Genomic DNA, 20,116 nt, shown 5'->3' with positions numbered 1-20,116 from the left:
CTAAAGCTTCAAGGTAAAAATGGCTGGGAGAGATATCTATTCTACGATTGCTCAGAATGAGCATATTTTAGGCCCAAAAAAAACAAAAAAACAAAAAAAGCCAGTCCAATGGATCTTCAGCAGCTTGTGTCTTTGCACTGAAGCTAACTGCAATGACTATGCTGTGTTTATGACATGAAAATCCCACAGCTGGACTTCTAAAGCATAACGGAGCTCTTCATCAAAAAGATGAGTTTGGAACTGTCACTGAATTGATCCATGTTTCATCTCTTTCTCATGAGAGCTGCGTTCAGCCCCTTTCTCATAATCACATCAGATTCAAAACATAAATGAACGGTGAAAAAGAGCTTAATAAAGTGCTGAATGTTAACACAGGAATTTATGAGAAGAAAAATATGTTCTTCTGGTCTTAAAACATAAAAGTGCAGTAACAGTTTATAGAACACTCTAGCCTGAACAGAATGACTCACAAGAAGAAAGGAAGAAAAATAATGTGTGACAAGAAAGGGAAAAATATGTGAGAACAATTTTGTAACAGTATACACTACCAGACTAAAAATTTTTGGACACACTTTCTCATTCTATTAAGTTACACAAATGGAAGTATGAGAAATATGCAGTGATCCCATCTGGGATGCTTTTTAATCTGTATTAAAAGAATTTCAATGTATGCTGGCTACTTTTTGACTGCTTTTCCTTCACTACCCAGGTTTAAAATTAATTAAAAATAATTAAATTAATTCAAATAAGAATTGAATATGTAAGCAACTATGTATTTTATTCTACAAAATAATTTGAACATTTTCTTTTTTTTATTATTTTTTACCTCATCTCATCAAAAAAAGCATTTATGAGTTGGAAATTCTGTATTAGTATGATTTGATTTATACGAAAATGTAATTTTTTATAACAAAACTAAGCATTAAGGTCCATTCCTAAACCTAACCCTTAATGGGGTATAAGCAGGTCGTACAGAAATGTATACATGAGTTTTTATGAATTCATTGAACAACTTTAATAATTTGCCATATCATAAAAAATAGTTACAAACTGCCATGAGATTGTTTTTCCAAAACCATGAGCAAAATGTTGGTCTAGTATGATTGATAATATATTATCAGCTATACTGTAGTATATTTATAGATATTATTAGTTGCAAACTCTTGGTAATTATTTTGATGCATTTTTCTTTAAAGAGACAGTTGACCCAAAAAGTAAAAATTCTGTCATAACGTCCTTCTAAAACTTGCAAGAAGCTTTCAAGCTCCAGACTAAAGCATCATAACACTGGTTCATACAATTTGTAAACTAAGCTGCAATAGTTCACTAATGGGGAGGGTTAATCAACTAATAATGACGTACTTTAACTGAGTAAACAAATCCTTTAAGGAGGTTAATAGCATATAGCTGACAGCCATTAAACTGTACTTTGAACCAAGAAACCAAGACCGAGTCTCAATCAACCATGAGCTGCTCAGACGTCTTTGAGTTTGTGAAGGCTGCCAGTGTGCCTTTCACTCTCCAGCCCAGGACTTCTGTCAAGTGTCCTCTTTGCTCATCGTGTCACCAATTATGTATTCTGCTGCCACTGAAGCACTCCTGGCAGCGCTATGCTACTGTCAAGGACATTCAGTCTGGCCTCTGTCAGATGGGGCACTTGTCAAGCTGCCAGTGCACTCGGTGACACTACCCTTCAGAGCACACTGTCAGCTGACCGCAATGAATTAATACATAAACCAAAACCACCCATGAGTGTTACACTCCGGTTATCATGGAGAGGCGACCTCATGATCTCCCGCTTTGAGTGTCCCGGCAAAACAAGGAAAAAAACCTTTAATAAAAGGCCCTGTGAATTATATTAAGTATACAGGTGTTTATATTGATGATTAACAACATGGGCATTCAAACAATGCTGACATTCCTGACCATTTCCTCGACGCACAGAGTGCACCTTTAAGGGTCTTCGGCCGCCTGCATACTTTCCAGATCTTGCATCCTGTCTATCAATGCAGAGATTCCAAACGTCTGGATGGACAGCAGGTGTGAGGCCCAGGCGGACTTTCCAAGGATGTAAAGTCAACAGAAGACCCATTACTGCTCTTCCCTTACATCTGAAAACAAAGGGACTGGAATTCAGGAGGATGCATATTTACATGCATGCATGTGATTTTAAAGATAGGGTCCTCTGAGCTGGATCCTGACCGGTGTGCCAAGATATTGTGTATATTCATTCAGGGGAAGTTTTTCATCTGCTTGAGATAAACAGATAACTGTATTAGTCTAAGAGGGCTCTTATGGTGGTGTCCATGAGAAACAATGGAGGATAGAGATAATAAATTAGACTTGATTTACACATATAGAGAGTATATATATTTTATATTATAATTTAATATTTAATTTATTACATATAAAAAGCTCATCTAGATAGATGTCTTTGATGTATGTCACTGTTTTACAGCGTCTCACGCCATGAACGCTGGGTTTTTTAGACTGAGTGTCAAGTTAAAAGTAGCTGGAAAATCTATCTCAAGACTTGCACTTCTGTTCTATTCTGTTGTCCTCCGCCTAGCTGTCTTTGTTTATAAATATATACAAATTAGCTAATCTGGCTGTTCCAGTTCCGTGAAGATGAAGGAACATTTGTGCACATGGAAGTACTCCTGTGCGTTTAATCACATTTAAAATATCACCATGGTGATTATGAGAGATGGGCTTAAAAGCAGAAATTACACATAATTGGTTCTTTCTCCGCATGAATGCTTTCTCAGAAGGCATATGACACGGGGCCAAACAAATAAGCCCACAGCATGCATAAATGGCTGTGATGACAGTAGAAAAGCCAATTTACATTTACAGCACATTTCAGTAAATGTATTGAATATGTTGATTCTGAGTTGGAAAGAGCAAACTCATTCAAATCAAAGCTTTATGCCACAGGATGTAAACACCAACCAAAAAAATAATTATTAATGGAGCACCTGTGTGTTTTTCGGGCCAGGAGTTTGAAAAAGTATTGAGGGTAGACAAGAGTAAACTCCAGGAAAAACAGCATGGTTTGAATATTGGACTCTGGACTACAAGGTGCTGATTAACAATAACAAACTCTACAGTGGACGGCAAACTTTTCACAGTCCAACAGGAACTGAACTTTTGGAGTTTGATACATTGTAATCGAGTAGAGAGGAATGATTTCCTTTACTTTAAACTTTTACAGGGTTATGCTGACAAATACAACATTGCACATTATTGAGATATGGATTCAAACATAATTTCTACCAACTAAATGCATTGCCTTAATTTATATTATAGGCTTAAAAAATATTAATTTAGTTTTAAATTCTTATATTTAAATGATATACACTACCCTTCAAAATCTTCAGTGAGTCAGTGAGATGTTTTTTTTTTTTTTTTTTTTTTTTGCTGTTCTTTCTATTTATCAAAGAATCATGAAAAAAGTTTCATGGTTTTACATTTACAATAATAATAAATGTTTCTTGAGCAGCATATCAGAATGATTTCAGAAAGATCCTGTGACAATAAAGACTGGAGTAATGACTGCTGAGAATTCAGCTTTGCTATCACAGGAATACATTACAATGTTTAATTATATTCAATCAGAAATGTTTCAATTGTGTTAATAAGTCACAATATTAATGTGTTTTTCATCAAATAAATGCAGTCTTTGTGAGCATTAACAGTCTTTTTCAAAAGCTTTAAAAAGGCTTGCTGATACCAAATGTTTGAACGATTATTATATATTTATTATGTATTTTATATATAATTAATAAAATAATATTAAATGAAAACATTTTAGCTATATTTAACAAAAATAATATATTAGTTTTAGCATATATAAGTTTTAGAATTCTTTCTCTTTTCTTTTCTTTTTTTTTTAAATAATCCTCTTCCTGAGAGATTAATTAGCTATATTTGTGATTCTGCTGCTTAGTTACCATCATGTTATTGGGAAAAGGGTCTATTGAAGTATTGAAGCATCTCAGCTTCTTGTTTGTGTCCAAAATGTCAACCTTGAGCAGGGTCACCTCAGCCTCGGCCATGTTGTCACTGTTTTAAAAGACTGTGTTGATTGATGAGTCCATTACTGAGCTCCATGCAGCATGTCCAGCTGCAGCCAGACTTGTGCTTGTTCTGTCATAGGATGTCACCTAATTGTTTGCAGTAACGGAAACAAAGACATTTGCAAAACAAACAAACAGAAATATCTCCCACCTGACAACTTCCTGATGATAAGAAAAGAGGCTGGCCTGCTTCATGTGGCTGACAAGCTCGTCAAGTGCCGGTGGCAGTGGTCAGCCTGGTTCCTGTGGGACAGACGTCTTCCTGAGGTTTTGTCCGAGGAATGGTGCATACATTCAAAGCATGATGTGAAGAGGAGCAGCTGTTCTTTGTTTCACATGCACAGTACTGTAGTTGAGGGATGGGATCACAGACAGAGCTGCAACAACAAATATAGTTAGTGGAAATTAAGGTTTACCATTATTGTTCTGCATGTTATATGAGCCACATTAGTGGGGCCTCTATAAGCACTCGCACACGTGAAAACTGCATTACAGCCAACAGAATTTCCGTGGCTTCAGGGAGAAAAGCTAAAAGCCGGTATGGTGGTACTTATGTTTAAAATAACTGTATACATTGGGTCAGCTTGTAGCAAAGCTGAAATTGGATGCATTGTTTTATGAGGGAAGACATACCGGATTGGTTACACACTCACGCTAATCAATGACAGGTGTGTCCAGCACTGAGAGGTGCTAACACATGGGCCCAAGCAGTGTAGCCTTAGGGGAGGTCTACGAGCTGAGGTCAAAGACACACACACACACAGAAACCAACAGAGTGTCTAGAAACAAGGGGTGAGTTGTAACGCTTAAAGATAGGTTAAGTCAGTTTAATTACTAAGAAAATAATTACTAAGAAAGTACAGGGATGAAAATATTGGGGTCAGTAAGCATTAAAAGTATTTATTAAAATGATATATATATATATATATATATATATATATATATATATATATATATATATATATATATATATATATATATATAAAATTGTGATGGCAAAGCTGAAAAGAAACGTTTCTAATTATTATCAGTGTTGAAAACAGTTGTGCGGCAATATTTTTGTGAAAACTGTGATACATTTCAATAATTTACTTTTTTGCTGTTACCTTTTAAAATTCTTAAAATGAATCGTGGTGGAGTTTAGAAAAGGATAAATGGGGGTTGCTATAAAAATGTTTTGAACAATGTAATTTATAAAAATTAATGCATATCCATGTTGACAGTGTTGCAATGTTTGTACAGCAGTGTTTGCACATGACACTAATTGACAGTTCATAGATTATAGAGTTATAGATTCCTAAATGATCTATAAGTTGTAGATTCCTAAATAACTTTTAAATCAACTTTAAATTTTTTAATCAGACAAATGTGGGAAATTTATATTAAAGTTTGATAAAACAGTTGCATGCAATACATAAATACATACTACATACAGTACATACATACAATTACATATGTCAAGGAAAAAGTGTTCACTTCCTACACTTACCACACCTAGTCTCTCCTACACTGGACAGAGGCATATGTTTTGCTGTTATGAGTAAGAGTGAAAAGAGGTTCAGACAGGAGGTCATCCAAAAGTTTAGTCCACAGGCTGAGAGCAAAACTGGCAAGCTTGATCTTGTAATTTCCTAGCTCTCAATGGGTGTCCAGAACTGAGATGAACATTGAGATGGAATTATAATACAGAACAAATCCTCTTTTACAGATCATTTGTAGCATGTAGTGCGTTTGAAATGATAAACTTCACTTGTTTGGTAGGGTCATTGGTTCCAGAGAAGCCCAATTCCTGACATGCAGTAAATCATAGAGGTCTGGCCCATGGGGATTTATCAGATTTTTTTCAGGAGGTGTGCGTCAGATGGCCTCACGGGACTGCTTGTGAGAATGTTAAGGGCTGGTTGCTGCTGGATTGATACAGAACACAGCACGCCATCAAAGCTCCACTGAAATGGAGCCATAAAAAATTTACCAACCTGCAATAAATTTTTCACTCCAAGAAAACTTGGAGTGGTCCAGTGAGTAACAGGGCAGGAAAAGAGGTTGAGACGGGGGGCACTCAACATGCCAATGACTCACGGAGCACCAGACAAGTAAAGCAAAACTGAACATGAACTAAACACTTTACCAGTGCCTTTAAAAGCATTATCAACACAGTGCCCAAACTTCCATTGCATTAAACAGGAAGTTCTCTGTAACGCTAGTCATTTTTCATTCGTTAACAACAAAGGAACAAAATACATCATTGAAATGCAATTTCAGACTATGATTACACCTGCAGGAATAAAGCTTTCCCAATGTAGTTTTAGTCATGGGAATCTTGAATTACATGTATTCTGGTCTTATGTGTGTGGTTTTAATTCATGCGTTTAGGATCATTCACTTGCACAAACAAGATGAGCTGAATTTTTTTTATTTTTTTTGGAACTGAAGAAATCAGCAAAAACTTACAGTGGAAAAAATCTAGGTCCATAAAGCCACAATAATAATAATAATAATAATAATAATAATAATAATAATAAAAGGCTGCACACTATGAATATTAAAAAATGGCAACCAAAAAGCAAAATCAAGATAAAAAAAATAAAAAAAATTCCCACAGCTTTACTTTATTAAACACTTAAGAAAGCCATGTTGTGACCAAAAAGTTATTTTTTATTTATTTATTTATTTTTAAACTTGCATTTGCTTTTTGGTTGACTTTTTGGGATGGACAGTCAATTCAATTGCACCATACTCTCACAGTGCCAATAGACTTTGTGTTGCAACATTTCCAAACACAGGTCTTGGCACTAACATCATAGGAAGATGATGAACTTCTGCACTTCACCCTACACCATTATAATCCATCTACTTCCTCTCTTCCTGGTCAAATCTCTGCCCACAGGGAATTTTGAGTCCCATCACAATCCCATGAATCCATGGATTACTCCCATCCTGCGCAGTGGCTTTTGGGTGCCAGCGAGCCGTGGCTGTGGACACAGATGGGAGCATAGCCTTGTGATAGCTTCCATATGTCACAGTGAGAGGTTCTGAGGGCGCTTTTTTCTTTTTCACATTTCTGTTTTTGCCACATCTCTCTTCTTTCTCTCTGGTTTTCTCATAAAATGTTTTGTTCATTGAAGAATAGTGAGCATACCCACAGACAAAAGCAATCAGAGCAAAATAATTGCCATTTAAAGGAACAGTTTATCCAAAAAATATATTAAAGTTATGGGTTAGAGATGACAAAGGCCAGAATTTTCATTTTTGAGTGAATTATACCTTTAATCATCCCAGTGGAGAGATACACCTTAGATTCCTTAGGCGAGTTAAGCCCTATATGAACCTATTTCTATAAATTTTCTGGCCTTGCCACGGATGCTGAAAGCCAAGATATGAGGAAGGGTTATGCTGTGCCTCTAAGGTCTTGCAAACTTGAATAATCTGTTTAGCATAACTTATCTGTCATAGACATTAGGCTGTTAAAGTCACCCCTGGGGAGCAGTGACATGGATCTGTATGGCTCTATGGTAAATAAGAACAGCGTGGAAGCAAAACATATCCTTTTGACACCACAAGTCTGGGAGGTTCGCTCATCTGTGCTGACACATATGGTCAGTAATATCCCCCCTCTGATTATAATCCTTGAAGTCAACCTCATTAACCAGACATCCGCATTGAACCCTGACTGAAAAGGGGCAGAAAGTTTGCCTGTCAATCAACACCAACTGGCTGAAAAAATGCATTTAGAGAAAATGATCCAGGAGCTACAGACTTGAGACCAGCTGCACTTTCTCACCACCTAAAATGTCTAAATATACCTAAATATAAATAACTTCCAAAAGATTGTCAACAATTACATATTGACATGAATAAATATTAACTAAAAATAAATGTACATTTAGAATATTGTAAAAAAAAAAAAAAGAAAGAAAAAATATATAAATTCTAATATTTAAAATAAAACAAAAACAAATACACTTTAATAAATATTACCTACTAAAACCATTAAAACATTTTTTGTTACCTGAAATAAACTAAACGTTAACGGACATAAAATAAAACAATAAAACTTATTTCAGCTAGTTATATATATATATAAACACACACACACACACACTTTAATAAAAATAATAAAATGAAAACAGAAAATATAAAAACAAAATATTAATAAATAATAAAATAGAATCTAATCTATACTAATCAGGGGTAACACAATAAATAAATAATATCAATTTATTTATTTTATTATTAATCATGCCTTTAATAAACCTATAATAAACTTTAGTTAAATTAATTATTCATGATTTATAATATTAGAAATTTTTTTTTTAATAATTTATTAATTATCAATTAATCATGCCCCCTCAACCGTACATTAATGCAGAAATTTTACTGCCATCTGAGTAGGGCCTTGAGATGGGTTTTTTAAATCTGAACTACTTTTAATATATTAATTTAAATTAACTGGCATGCAATTAATACAATTAAACTTTTTAATCAGTTTACAGCCCAATTCAGAGGCCACTGGAATACAGCTCCAGCCAACAGTTACCTGATCCAAATCAAATAACCTGTCCCAAGAGACGACACCACAGAGCAATGTTGACTTAAGAGCAATCTCACTTATGCATGCTCACACTTACTCAAGCTAGAAAGTAATGTAAACCGCAATAAAACAAACAGAGTGTGTCATACTTTGCATGATTCAAAACTTCACCTTTGAAATGTGGTCCATCCGAAAATCAATTCTATAATGACATTCAAATGTGTACATACCGCATCTAAACCTGTAAAGCAGATCTAATGCTCCAACACATGCTCTGGCATGAAGACATTACCATCCAGTTCATGGAGGGTTTTTGACAGCGCACTTTGTGCCCATGCCCTGAGTCAGCTTCCCACGCAAGATCATCTGTAGGGAACATGCCACACTTTCAGGAAAACACTAGCAGCTTCCTGGAAGAAAACAGCACCGTACAGAGTGAAGGTGGCTGAAGGGAGACCTGAGGCTAAAGACCCTGTGCCTGACAAAGTGATTTATGATGTGTGTCCCCCCGCCACCCCACATCTCCACGAGGTGACAGATCTAAGAGGAACTTTGGTGAGCTTGCATTAAGGGACCCCATTGACTCTCATAATATTCTTCTGATGTTTATGAGGTATGTGCTAATTTCATATACACTGCTGTGCAACTGACAGTGGCAGAGGACTATGTAACCAAACAATCCTTTGTCCTATCAACAGAGAGAAAGGCAGGGTGTTGACAGGAAATTAAGAGTAGACATAAGTAATTTAGCTATATGTGATTCAACCTGTTAAATCATCAAATTATTTCATATTTTTATATCATTAATATTTTGTGTGTAGGTGCTTTATAGAAAATGAATTGAGGCCTTGTCCACATTTATTGTCCATATTACATACAAAAACACTTTAAAAGGGTCATGAACTGAGAAATCAAAATTCCATTGATCTTTTAACAGATAAGAGGTAATTGTACTATAAAATATCTTACGTCATGCATGTAACCATGGTTCCCCAAGAGGGATCGAGACACTATGGGGATTGCTTCCAGCAGGACCGGTCTCTGAAGCATGTGTGAAACAACTCCAATCTAATTAGCCCACGTAGCGTGTGATGTCACAAGTAGGTGCCCGGAAGCATAAGAGCACCAAGAGAAGTGACAGACATACACCAAACCTTCCCTCAGAAAGGGGGCAAGCCACTGATGCCTGGGGCCACTAACATAACTCAGAAAAATGGGGAACCCAGCCAATAGGACGGACACTTCATTAACCAAATCCGCGTTTCCACCGCTGGAACTTTACCCAGGAACTAGGGACTTTGGGCTGGTACTCGGTGTGTTTCCACCACAGGAACCAGGATCTAAATAAAGTTCCAGGTAGAAAAATGCCCCTCAGAAAGTCCCTGCTCACGAGGTAGTACTTTTTCCAAAGGTCCGGAACTTTCAGGGGCAGGACTTGGGCTCTAAACATGCTGATTGGTTGAGTTCATGCAGCATTGTGATTTCAACCACCATTTATTCTGATCATTTTCAAAATATTACTGTTATTGTGTCATGAAATTTAGTATTTCAGGCGAGAATGTAGTTGTTTAAAACTCAAATCTGTGGTTTATTTATAAAGACAGCGGCCATTTAAAAATCTGTTTCGCTGATTTCGGAGACGATCAGCGCCACGTGATCAGCGGGAGCTCGGGGCTCATGTATCCGCCTAGAGCAGTCTCAACTCGGCTAGACCTTCTGACATTTGCCGCTGGCTCTGATATCTCTTTAGTGGTTAAACAAAATATAATTCTTTTTGGGTAAATCTAACAGGTAGTCTTTCAATTTATCTATATGTTAAAATGAAAATAAAAAGAGGAAATTTATATAATATTTCGTTTCATTGTAATGTAGGCTGTATATATACACATTTCCCTGAACGAAGTACATTTCTGCGGCTATTATTATGTTTAAATGAATCTTAATCTTATTGTAAATATACAGTGAGGAAAAGTGCAGTAGCCAAGGTGAGCTGACTGATGTTATCAAGTACGGTGCTGTTTGCAGAATTACCGGACTTGAGTTGTTTCGTCCGCGGGAGATCACACTCCCGAGTCGAACTCGCAAAGTCCGAACTACAGAGGATGCAAGTCCAAAATTTGCGTACTTTGTATTGAGAAACACGCGCAGGCTTACGTCACCAGACTATTTGCCTTATCTTCACGGTATTTCAGACCGTGGTGGAAATGCAGAAAGCAACAGGTCTGTGGGGGAAAATAGTTCCTGGGGAAAAAAAGTTCCGGGTACAATTGTTCCGGGTAACCAGAAGGTTATGTTACAATGAGCCAAAGCAGCATGCAGGGCCCAGGGGGACCGCCCACTTAAAAATCCTGTAGAAAAGGGGGTGTGGGCAACCTACCCCTACTACCTGACTAAGCTTAAGGGATAAAGGAAGTAGACCATCTATTAAAAACCACAAGGGGAAATGGCTAGAAGAGGCTCAGGGGTCTGCCTACTTGAAAAACCCTGATAAGGGGACACCCTGACCACAGAGTACTTGAAAAAAGTCTACATCACAAGGGAAAGACTGGACCTTCAGTCAATAGTTCGCCAATAAGTGAAACACATAAGAACAACATTAGTCCAGACTCAGGGCCAGATGTAAGCAGCATCTCTTAGCACTCGCCTGCCTCTGCGCCCAACTCCTAGAGAAAGGAGGGACGTGAGTGGCAACTCTTCTCTTCTGATCCTGCCTATGATCTTTAGATCGAGACGGACCAGCCCCCTCAGAGGTTTTAGAGGAAGACTCGGGATGGCAGAGAATGAACTTCCTGTACGGCAGGAAGTACCGCGCCTTCACCTTCCTGAACTTCTCAACTACTGAGCCCAATGTAGCGCTATCCACGTGGTCAGATGACCCAAGAAGAAGAGTATCTGAATTCCGCCGAGCACCTAGATAGCCAGACAAGCCATACACATACATATACATATACATATATATACACACACACACACACACACACACATGTGAATGCTGACTACTATCCCTTGGGAGAGAACAGAATGAAAGGAACTTCTGAAAGGGAAAACACTCCCCATCAGATTCCTTCCATACCCCCCGCCTACAATCCCTGTGATCGGTCTGCCTAGCTGCCTTGGCAGCTGTGGGACCCAATCCATGGGCAGTAGGCACTCAGTTCTCATTCCTCAAAAGAGAATCAAGAATACAAGGCATTTCTCAGTGCGATTTCATCATGCAGAGAGCATTTAGCTCCCCCGAGAGCCAAACACGCTGTTCAAACACTAGATTCCCTCAAGAACCAGGCGAGAACAGAAACTGCCGCAAATGCTAAGAGTCTTAATTGCATTGAGGCTGTTCGACTCCCTAAAGAGACAAACGCACTCGTGCAAACCCTGTCTACATTCTTGAGTAAAAACACGGAGGCACACACTTTCTAAAATGCCCACTTGCCTTGGTTTTCCCCATAATGCCTTCACACGCACTGCCAAAAAACAGCTCCTGAAGACAACAAAAGTTGCAGACGTGTTCGGCAAGTGCCTTCTTATACTTTCGGGTGCCTGCCTGTGATGCCACAGGCTACGTGGGCCAGTGTGCTCGGTGTTGTTTCACATGTGTTTCAGATACCGGTCCTACTAGGTGCAGTCCCCATAGTGTCCGCTAGAGGACGCAGCACAAGTTCCCTAGAAGGGGAAACACTCAAAACTTTCTTGTTAGTCTAAAAAAAGCTTATACTGAAGCCAATCTGCCAAAAGGACAGGTTGTGGATAGGATGTGCCACTTTATGACAATAGTGTAGCTAAAAACCACCTCCGCAGAAGAAGATCAATGTCTGCTTCTACATCACTGCCTGTTTAACCCCGCCCACCGATTCACGCATTTAAACAGGTAGGTAAACAATAGGTTTACAAACAAAGCACAATTCGACACAGGATTTTCTGAAAAAAATTAAACCAAAGACGATGCTGTGCCAACTATATTGGATCTGACAGTAATCCGACACTATTGCTTGATCTGTTATTAGAGATTACTTGATATGTTCTAAGTATTTATGTGTTTTTGACCTAAAATTGGTGATATTTTGCTGTAAAGCTTTTACAACAAAAACTACAGAAGAATATTATGGACAGTTTCTTTTTTTCTGATGTCAAACACAATAAAACCAAAAACACTTTTTTAACAAGTGATATAAAAAGAAATATCACCAATACCTGGCTTTCCATGGTTATGTGAGTGTTTAAAAGGGGTCATGTACTTCCTTTTTATTATTATTTTTTAACTGTTCTCTGAGGTCCACTTATAATATTATCAAGATTTTTACATCAAAAATAATCATCAACTTTAAAACAATTTTTGTCAGACTGGCAGCTGTGAGCAATGTCGTAATTATTCTCAAGCCTTTTTTTGTGCTTTTGTGCAGTAAAAGAAAGTAAAATATTATTGCTAAATGATGGTCCATGTATACATGCATACAGCTTGTGCTATCTTTTCACTGTCTAGCAACATGAGCACTGCACTTTTAAAAGGAATAGTTCACCCAAAAATAAAAATTGCTTAAAATGGAGTCATCCTCAAGCCATCCAAGATGCAGATGGGTTTGTTTGAGTCCAAACAGCTGATAAAACATTATAATTATCCAAAAGTAATCCACACGACTCTAGTCCATCAACTGATGTCTTGTGAAGAGAAAAGCTGCCCATTATTAAGGTGCTTTAGCTTTAAACCTTTGCTTCTGGCCAAAAGTCGATAATCCATACTTCCTCCAACTAAAAAATTCTGCTTTACCCTCACATCAAAATCCACCAACATATTTGTTAAGGACTGTTTTCACTTTTAATTGGTGCTTGATCTGTGCATATTTCTCTCCTGATTCAGACAAGATGACTTTTTTCACTGGAGAAAGCAATATTATGTATAGAGGGGTATTTTAGCTGGGAGCTAACACGTTTTGTTATAAACATGCAGCTTTTAGACTAGAGTCGTGCTGTCATTTTTTCCCAAATCTCTTCTGATGAAAAAACAAACTCATCTATATCTTGAATGGCCTGAGGGTGAGTAAATTTTCAGAAAATTTTAATTTTTGAGTAAACTATTCTTTTAAGATGGTGTCAAGTTATAAACACTTAAACACATCTTAAACACGATGCCTTCTCTTTAGTTTTGTTGCATTGTTTTTATGGACTTGTGCAACATTGACACTGTTATTGAACTGAACTTAACACTTAACTTGTCTTCTGTAGAGCTGCTTTACAGCTGAAACTGAATGTGTTTCATAATTGATGAATTCTAACACTGATTAATTTTAGCACCATTAATGCTGTTATTTAACTGTTTATTACTGTGAAGCTGCTTTGAAAAGATCCGCATTGTAAAAAAGTGCTACATAAATAAATGTGACTTTACTTTGTAAATGCATCAAATATGAAAATCTATCGATTTGGACAACCCTTGTCTAGATGATTTAAGGTCTAACTAGGGGGCAGTGGTGAGTATCCACAGCCATACAGAGATGGTGCACACAACTACCTTCCCAGGTGGGCGCCCTGTCGTAATGCTGGACTTCTGCCTGAGCGACAGATGGCAGGCAAATGCAGAGGTACCCGCCCCGAATGCTAACTTTGCTGGTTAGTGCTAGCCTGCGACAGTGCCCACTATCTGTCTTCCTGTATCTCCAGTGAAATAACCCCATTATCCTCAAAGCCATCATGAGATTAAGAGGGGTATGTCAGAGAAGCCGAAGGGACAGCTGAGCCTCATTATCCAACATATGCTGTGATGTTTCATCAAAGCTTTGGTTTGTATCTGGTTATCGACACAAAACACGTTATGTGAATGAATGTTGAACCAGGCCTCACCCTTCAAGCCAGGACGAGGGTGTTTCAGATGAATGGCACACAGCATGTTCACACCAATCAGATTTAGGTAATTAGTCATGTAAGAGGGATCAATGGTCAGGATGTCTTTAGATGAACTCCATTTGCCCTGCTCAGTCAGATTAAATGGAGCAAATACTCAAACAGATTTGAGCAGAAATCCTCTCTCAAACCTACACAATGATCATCATACAACATCTGAGATCTGTTCCTAACTGCATCAAGTTAAAAAAAAAATAGCATACAAATACATTTATTTTCCTAAAAGGAAGCAAATCTCCCATCAAATTCTTCATTAGTTCTTCTAAGACTCTTCAACACTGGTTAATCTTTTAAGAGTCAGTGTTATTCTGTTCAAAGAGGCTCATCAGAGAAGATGAAGGCATTTTGATATAAGCTTGTGAGCGTATTTCATACCCCCTGCTACCATGTCTAATCTGGTTGGGAGGAAATGATTTGATCTTTTGCAGGCATGGGGCATCTCAGAACCTAACACAAAATCACAAAAACCAGCGCTCACCAGCCAACCTTGGTTTTTCATGTAGACATATGAGGGGCTCCCCGTTGAGCTTTGGAGCTTGTGGATCAGTGTTTTGGGCTTCTCACTCTCTTGATCTTCTGAAACAGCCATCACATCTGTCTCCTCTGTGATGTCTGCAAGGGTAAAAGGAAAAATGTCACATATCTTCAGGCTGTTTTGTCATAAAGGAAGAAGGAAGAAAAGAGGAAGGTCAAGAAAAGAATTACGTGAACCAAAGAAAATATTTCACTTAACTTGTATAGTAATATTTTTTGTTTTGAGTGGAAAAAACCTTTAAACCTTTAATTTAAATTGAAAAAAAAAAAAGATTAAATTGCAAAATTGTTTGTACGTATCCTCTGGGATAAACAAAATTCTCTCTCTATACGTCAGTCGGGTGGCGAACGTCAGTCCTGGAGAGCCGCAGCCATGGAGAGGTTTGCTTTGACCCTAATCAAACACACCTGAACAAGCTAATCAAGGTCTGAAGGGTTACTAGAAAGCTACAGGCAGGTGAATTTTAATTAGGGTTGGAGCTGAACTCTGCAGGGCTGCAGCTCTCCTGGACCGGAGTTCGCCACTCCTGCTCTATATGTACTGTATACTGTATATAAAATTTATAGTATTCTGAAGCTTAGTATAAAAAAAAACTTAAATTAGATATTTGAAAAGAACTCTGATCAAAATTACAGACCGCTTACAGATACCTACAAGTTCTTGGTGGTAATTTCCTTAATTATATGACAAACCTTATTTAACTAGCAGCATTCTTCTTAACTTTCACTGAGATTGCAAGATGGCGGGATGCTCTAAGGTTACTGAAACCCTGCAACAGGAGGCAGTCCAGGTGAAGGCCTAAAGGGATGAGACCCTTTCAGCCACTGTAAGAGAAGCTGGTCATTCCAAATCTGTTATTTCTTGAATATTGTAGCTTTACAATGATACTAATTTATTCAAGTCCCCAAAAAAGCCTGCTCGTCAACGTAAGACAAATGCACGTTTAAGAGAAGTCGGACTGAAAACACACTTTGCAGTGACCAAGCCTCTCATCAGCAGAAAGAATCAAAAGGCTAGACTCACATTTGCTGAGGAGCATGTTGTATGGCGAGAAAAGAACTGGTCCAAAGTTCACTTTAGTGATGAGAGCAAGTTTAATTTATTTGGGTCAGATGGGAAACATTATGTTTGGCATCAAACTGGAGAAAGACTGAAGCCCAAGTGAGTAAAGAAGTCAGTAAAAGGTGGAGGAGGAAGTGTCAGGGTTTGAGGGATGTTTTGTGCAGCAGGAGTTGGGCCTCTTATACAGCTATATGGCAGAGTGAATGAAAATGTTTATCAGAACCTCCTTCAGCAACATGTAGTTCCTTCCCTGGATGCATCTCCCAATCAGCCTGCAATTTTCATGCAAGAAAGTGTCCCTTTCGCGTACATTGGCAAAACTGGTAAAGCAGTTCTTTGAAGGTAAGAACAATTAAATAATGAAATGGCGGCCAAGAGTCCTGATCTAAACCAGACTGAAAATCTCAAAAAAAAAAAAAAAAAAAAAAAAAAAATATCCTTGACAACAAAGTTATGGCTAAGAAACCCACTGCAGTTACCGAACTATGGAAGAGACTGGAAGAATAGTATGTAATAAAAAAAATATATCAGAGTTTGAATATAGTTAGATTGATTTTAATATGTGTGTGTGTGTGTGTGTGTGTGTATATAAAAAAATTATATCAGAGTTTGATAAATGTTAGTTAATTAAAAAGTTGCATAACTGTAACGCATCATATAAATATATAGTTTGATTGATTTTAATTTGATTTTGTATACTGTATAATAAAACTATACATAGTTAATATAGTTCAATATATTTTAACTTATATACTACATACACATACTTATAATCACATGCATACATTCTTTGAAATTCAAGTAAATTTATATAAATAAGTATATAATTAAAGTAATTAAGTATATAATTTATATACATTGTGTTGTATAACTGTCACTTTGGATTACAGAAGTGATTTTTGATAAAAGCATATGCTCATGAAAATGAATATGTAAATGTCCAACAGCTGAAATATTCTAAGCAAACAAGTAAATAATAGTGACATTTCTACATAACATGAAATATTTAATTACATTATATATTGCACTACTCTGTAACTGAGTGACGTTAAATAAATAATTCACCACATGGCAATGTGACTCAATGGGGAAAAACATTTCAAAGGTGACATGAGCTTGACCTCGGTTGACTTTGATTTTCAAATCTGTCTTATACATTATGCTTGTGATCTTTGACATGTTCCATAGGTTTAATCAGCTTTTTGGCATTAGGCTGTAATACTGAACACCTCTCTGCACCTGGTCACAAACGCCTGATTGAATGCCATGTGTTTTACACGTTCTTTAGATTCTGTTTGAAGTGATCACCCACATCACTGAGGCCTGGCCTCTGGCAGTTGGGGTGCTGATGGCTTTTGGCTCAAGTTCTAGTACCTGTGTGTGTTTACTCTCTCTGCTGGCAAAAGACATCAGGAAGCACATTCACTGCTTGGCAGACATCCAGCTCTCCTGATCCTGCGAGAGAGTCTGCTACATCTGCACTAGATGTACGGCTGCACAGAGCCGATCGTTAGGGTCAGATTGACACGTGCTTTGAAGAGGGTTAAAATCCTGATTACCTTTTGTTCTCACATTTTCCTAGTACAGGTGAGTAACTGCTGGCCATCACTAGGCTAATATCCCACTGCTAGACACTACAACATCTTACCCAAAATCCTCCCATCCAGACTGGAGAGTGTTGATGGTTCACAGAGCCAGCCATGTGTAGCTGCATAAATGTTTCAACAACTGACACAATAAAAGGTGCACCACAAATGAATCTGCTAGGATTAAGTCAATTGCTATAGTGTGTTGTACGGAGACACTGAAAAAGCAACACTAAATTTTCTGGCCTACAGTCATCTAAAGGCAAATAGTGCTCTCGATGTCTCAGCATGGGTACTGGGGAAAATTTAAATCTGTGGAGGTGTTAAAAATTCTGCAGACTGTATCCTGAACAGCATAAACTATGACACGCTTACTATAAATAGCTAGGTGTGCTGTTTTAGTTGAGATTACATTAAAATAAATGGTCAAACTAATCGGCTGTAAATGCATGAAGAGTAGATCAGACAAAATAAAATTGCAACAGGATAACATGTTAAAAATTGAACAAATCTGAAAGGGATACAATTAAAATTCTGTCATTTACTTACCCTCGTGTCATTCCAAATGACTTGCTTTCTTCTGCTGAAGAAAATGGAAATACAATGTTAGGAAACATGCAATATTTACACAAGATATTAAAATTCAAACCTTTGTGGAGCTCTAATGCTCACCAAGGCTGCATTTATTTGATTAAATTAAAAACTGAAATACTAAAAAAATTAAATAACCATTCTCTATTTTAATACATTTTAAAATGTCATTTATTCCTGTGATGTCAAATCTGATTTTCAGCATTGTTACTCCAGTATTCAGTGTCACATGATCCTTCAGAAATCATTCTAATATGCTGATTTTCTGATCAAGAAACATTTCTTATTATCATCAATGTTGAAAACAGTTGTGGTGCTTAATATTTTTGAGGAAACCATGATACATTTTTTTTCAGAATTTCTGGATGGACATTAAGTAAAAAAAAAAAAAATCTTTCTGACAACAACAAAACATCTTTTGACAACAACAAAAAATGATTTCTACTGATGAATTAATGTGCTGCCCTAAATTAGAAAATATAGAGGACGTTTTTGTCTGTATTTTCCTAGACCTCTCTCTACATAGCATAAAGACTCAGCTGGGGATGTTTAGTCAACAGTAGATAACGTGAGCCATAAATCAGTCATACACAGGATTATGAAGTGAATCCTATGGTGTGGACAGCTGGCCTGTAGCCAACATACAGTATGACAAAAGGTTGCCTCTCCACGTTTAAGCAGAAGCTTGTCCCCTGTAGTATCCTGTCCAAATTTCCAGCCATCTTTCTCCAAATGATTTTTCAGTTTTTCTTACTTTCTCTCTCTCTGCCTCCCTCCTTCTTTTTCTAATTTGCTGGCCACAGTTAGAAATCAGCCAACTGGGACACGCCAGTAATTGAAGTCTCCACAGTGACTGCCTACAGCACCGCTTTTAGTGATTCACGGGGGAGGTTTCCTGGGGGAAACTCAATAAGCTGCTCAGCGTTAACTATAGTCATCATCAGACTTTTTCCACCACAGGATGTAGAACAACACTTGTTGACAAAATCTCAAAATAGCACCAGGAAGCATGACCTATGGAAAACTGATAATACCAATACACAGGTTTCAAGGAGAATGTGGATAATTCATTCAAGTGCAGAGATGCTCACAGAACTTCACTCTGATTAATAAAAGTCAGTGTTTGAATTGAGAGAAGGTGGAGAAGTAGTATCATGCAGGTGATATGATCTTAATATGTAAATCTGTATGAGGTGAACTTCTCTATGCTTTTATTTTTAAAAGCACTATTTATTGCTTAATGTGAACAAAATACTTATTAATGAGGGAAACATTAACTTTACCTTTTGTAATCAGAACCAGTTCCTGAATGTATGGCTTTTTTTTTTAATGATTCAGAAACTAGCACAGCCAGCGTTGTACTGACTTCCAATGAATTACTCCTATGGACTTGTTCTTTTTAGTGAGTCAAACATACAGCAGATTCAGAGCTGCTGAATTCCTGAATTAATAACTCTTTATGAACTGGTTCTTTTTAGTGAATCAAACACATACAGCTTACAGCTAAAGACACTGACTTAAATCAATAGTCACTTACTGGTTGTTTATAAGACAGTATGTGTAGCTAAAGATATTCAGTAGTATTTTCTTAAAAAAATTATTCTGAACATTTTTTGTTATTTTTAAATTGTATATTTAAGGCCAATTGAATTGAAGTATATTTATGCCACGGATATTCTAATAAGATATTCTAAGGAAAAACAGATCTTTCCAGGCCTTGAATATGTTTGACCTTAAAATAGAAGTATGGTACATATTCTTTATGACATCTAGACTGCTCTGAATCACACATAGTTGTGACCATTCCCTGATTTGTGTGCAGCACCGGTGCACCTGGAAC

General features: G+C 37.2%; 1 long non-coding RNA gene across 2 annotated transcripts; it reads right to left on the bottom strand.

The window, feature by feature from the left end:
- Positions 1–29: 29 nt before the first annotated feature.
- LOC122147458 lies at positions 30–15,385 on the bottom strand. 2 transcript variants are annotated; one of them, XR_006161639.1, is made up of 4 exons: positions 15,236–15,385; positions 14,981–15,114; positions 4,231–4,456; positions 30–2,111 (listed from the first exon to the last, which is right to left on the bottom strand). It is a non-coding gene; the product is annotated as an uncharacterized LOC122147458 (long non-coding RNA). The 2 variants fall into 2 exon arrangements; XR_006161640.1 differs by lacking the exon at positions 30–2,111 and adding an exon at positions 2,129–2,249.
- Positions 15,386–20,116: the final 4,731 nt, after the last annotated feature.

This window comes from Cyprinus carpio, chromosome A14, assembly GCF_018340385.1.
Source record: "Cyprinus carpio isolate SPL01 chromosome A14, ASM1834038v1, whole genome shotgun sequence".
NCBI classification, from domain to species: Eukaryota; Metazoa; Chordata; class Actinopteri; order Cypriniformes; family Cyprinidae; genus Cyprinus; species Cyprinus carpio.
This window is presented reverse-complemented; position numbering and strand designations above follow the sequence as displayed.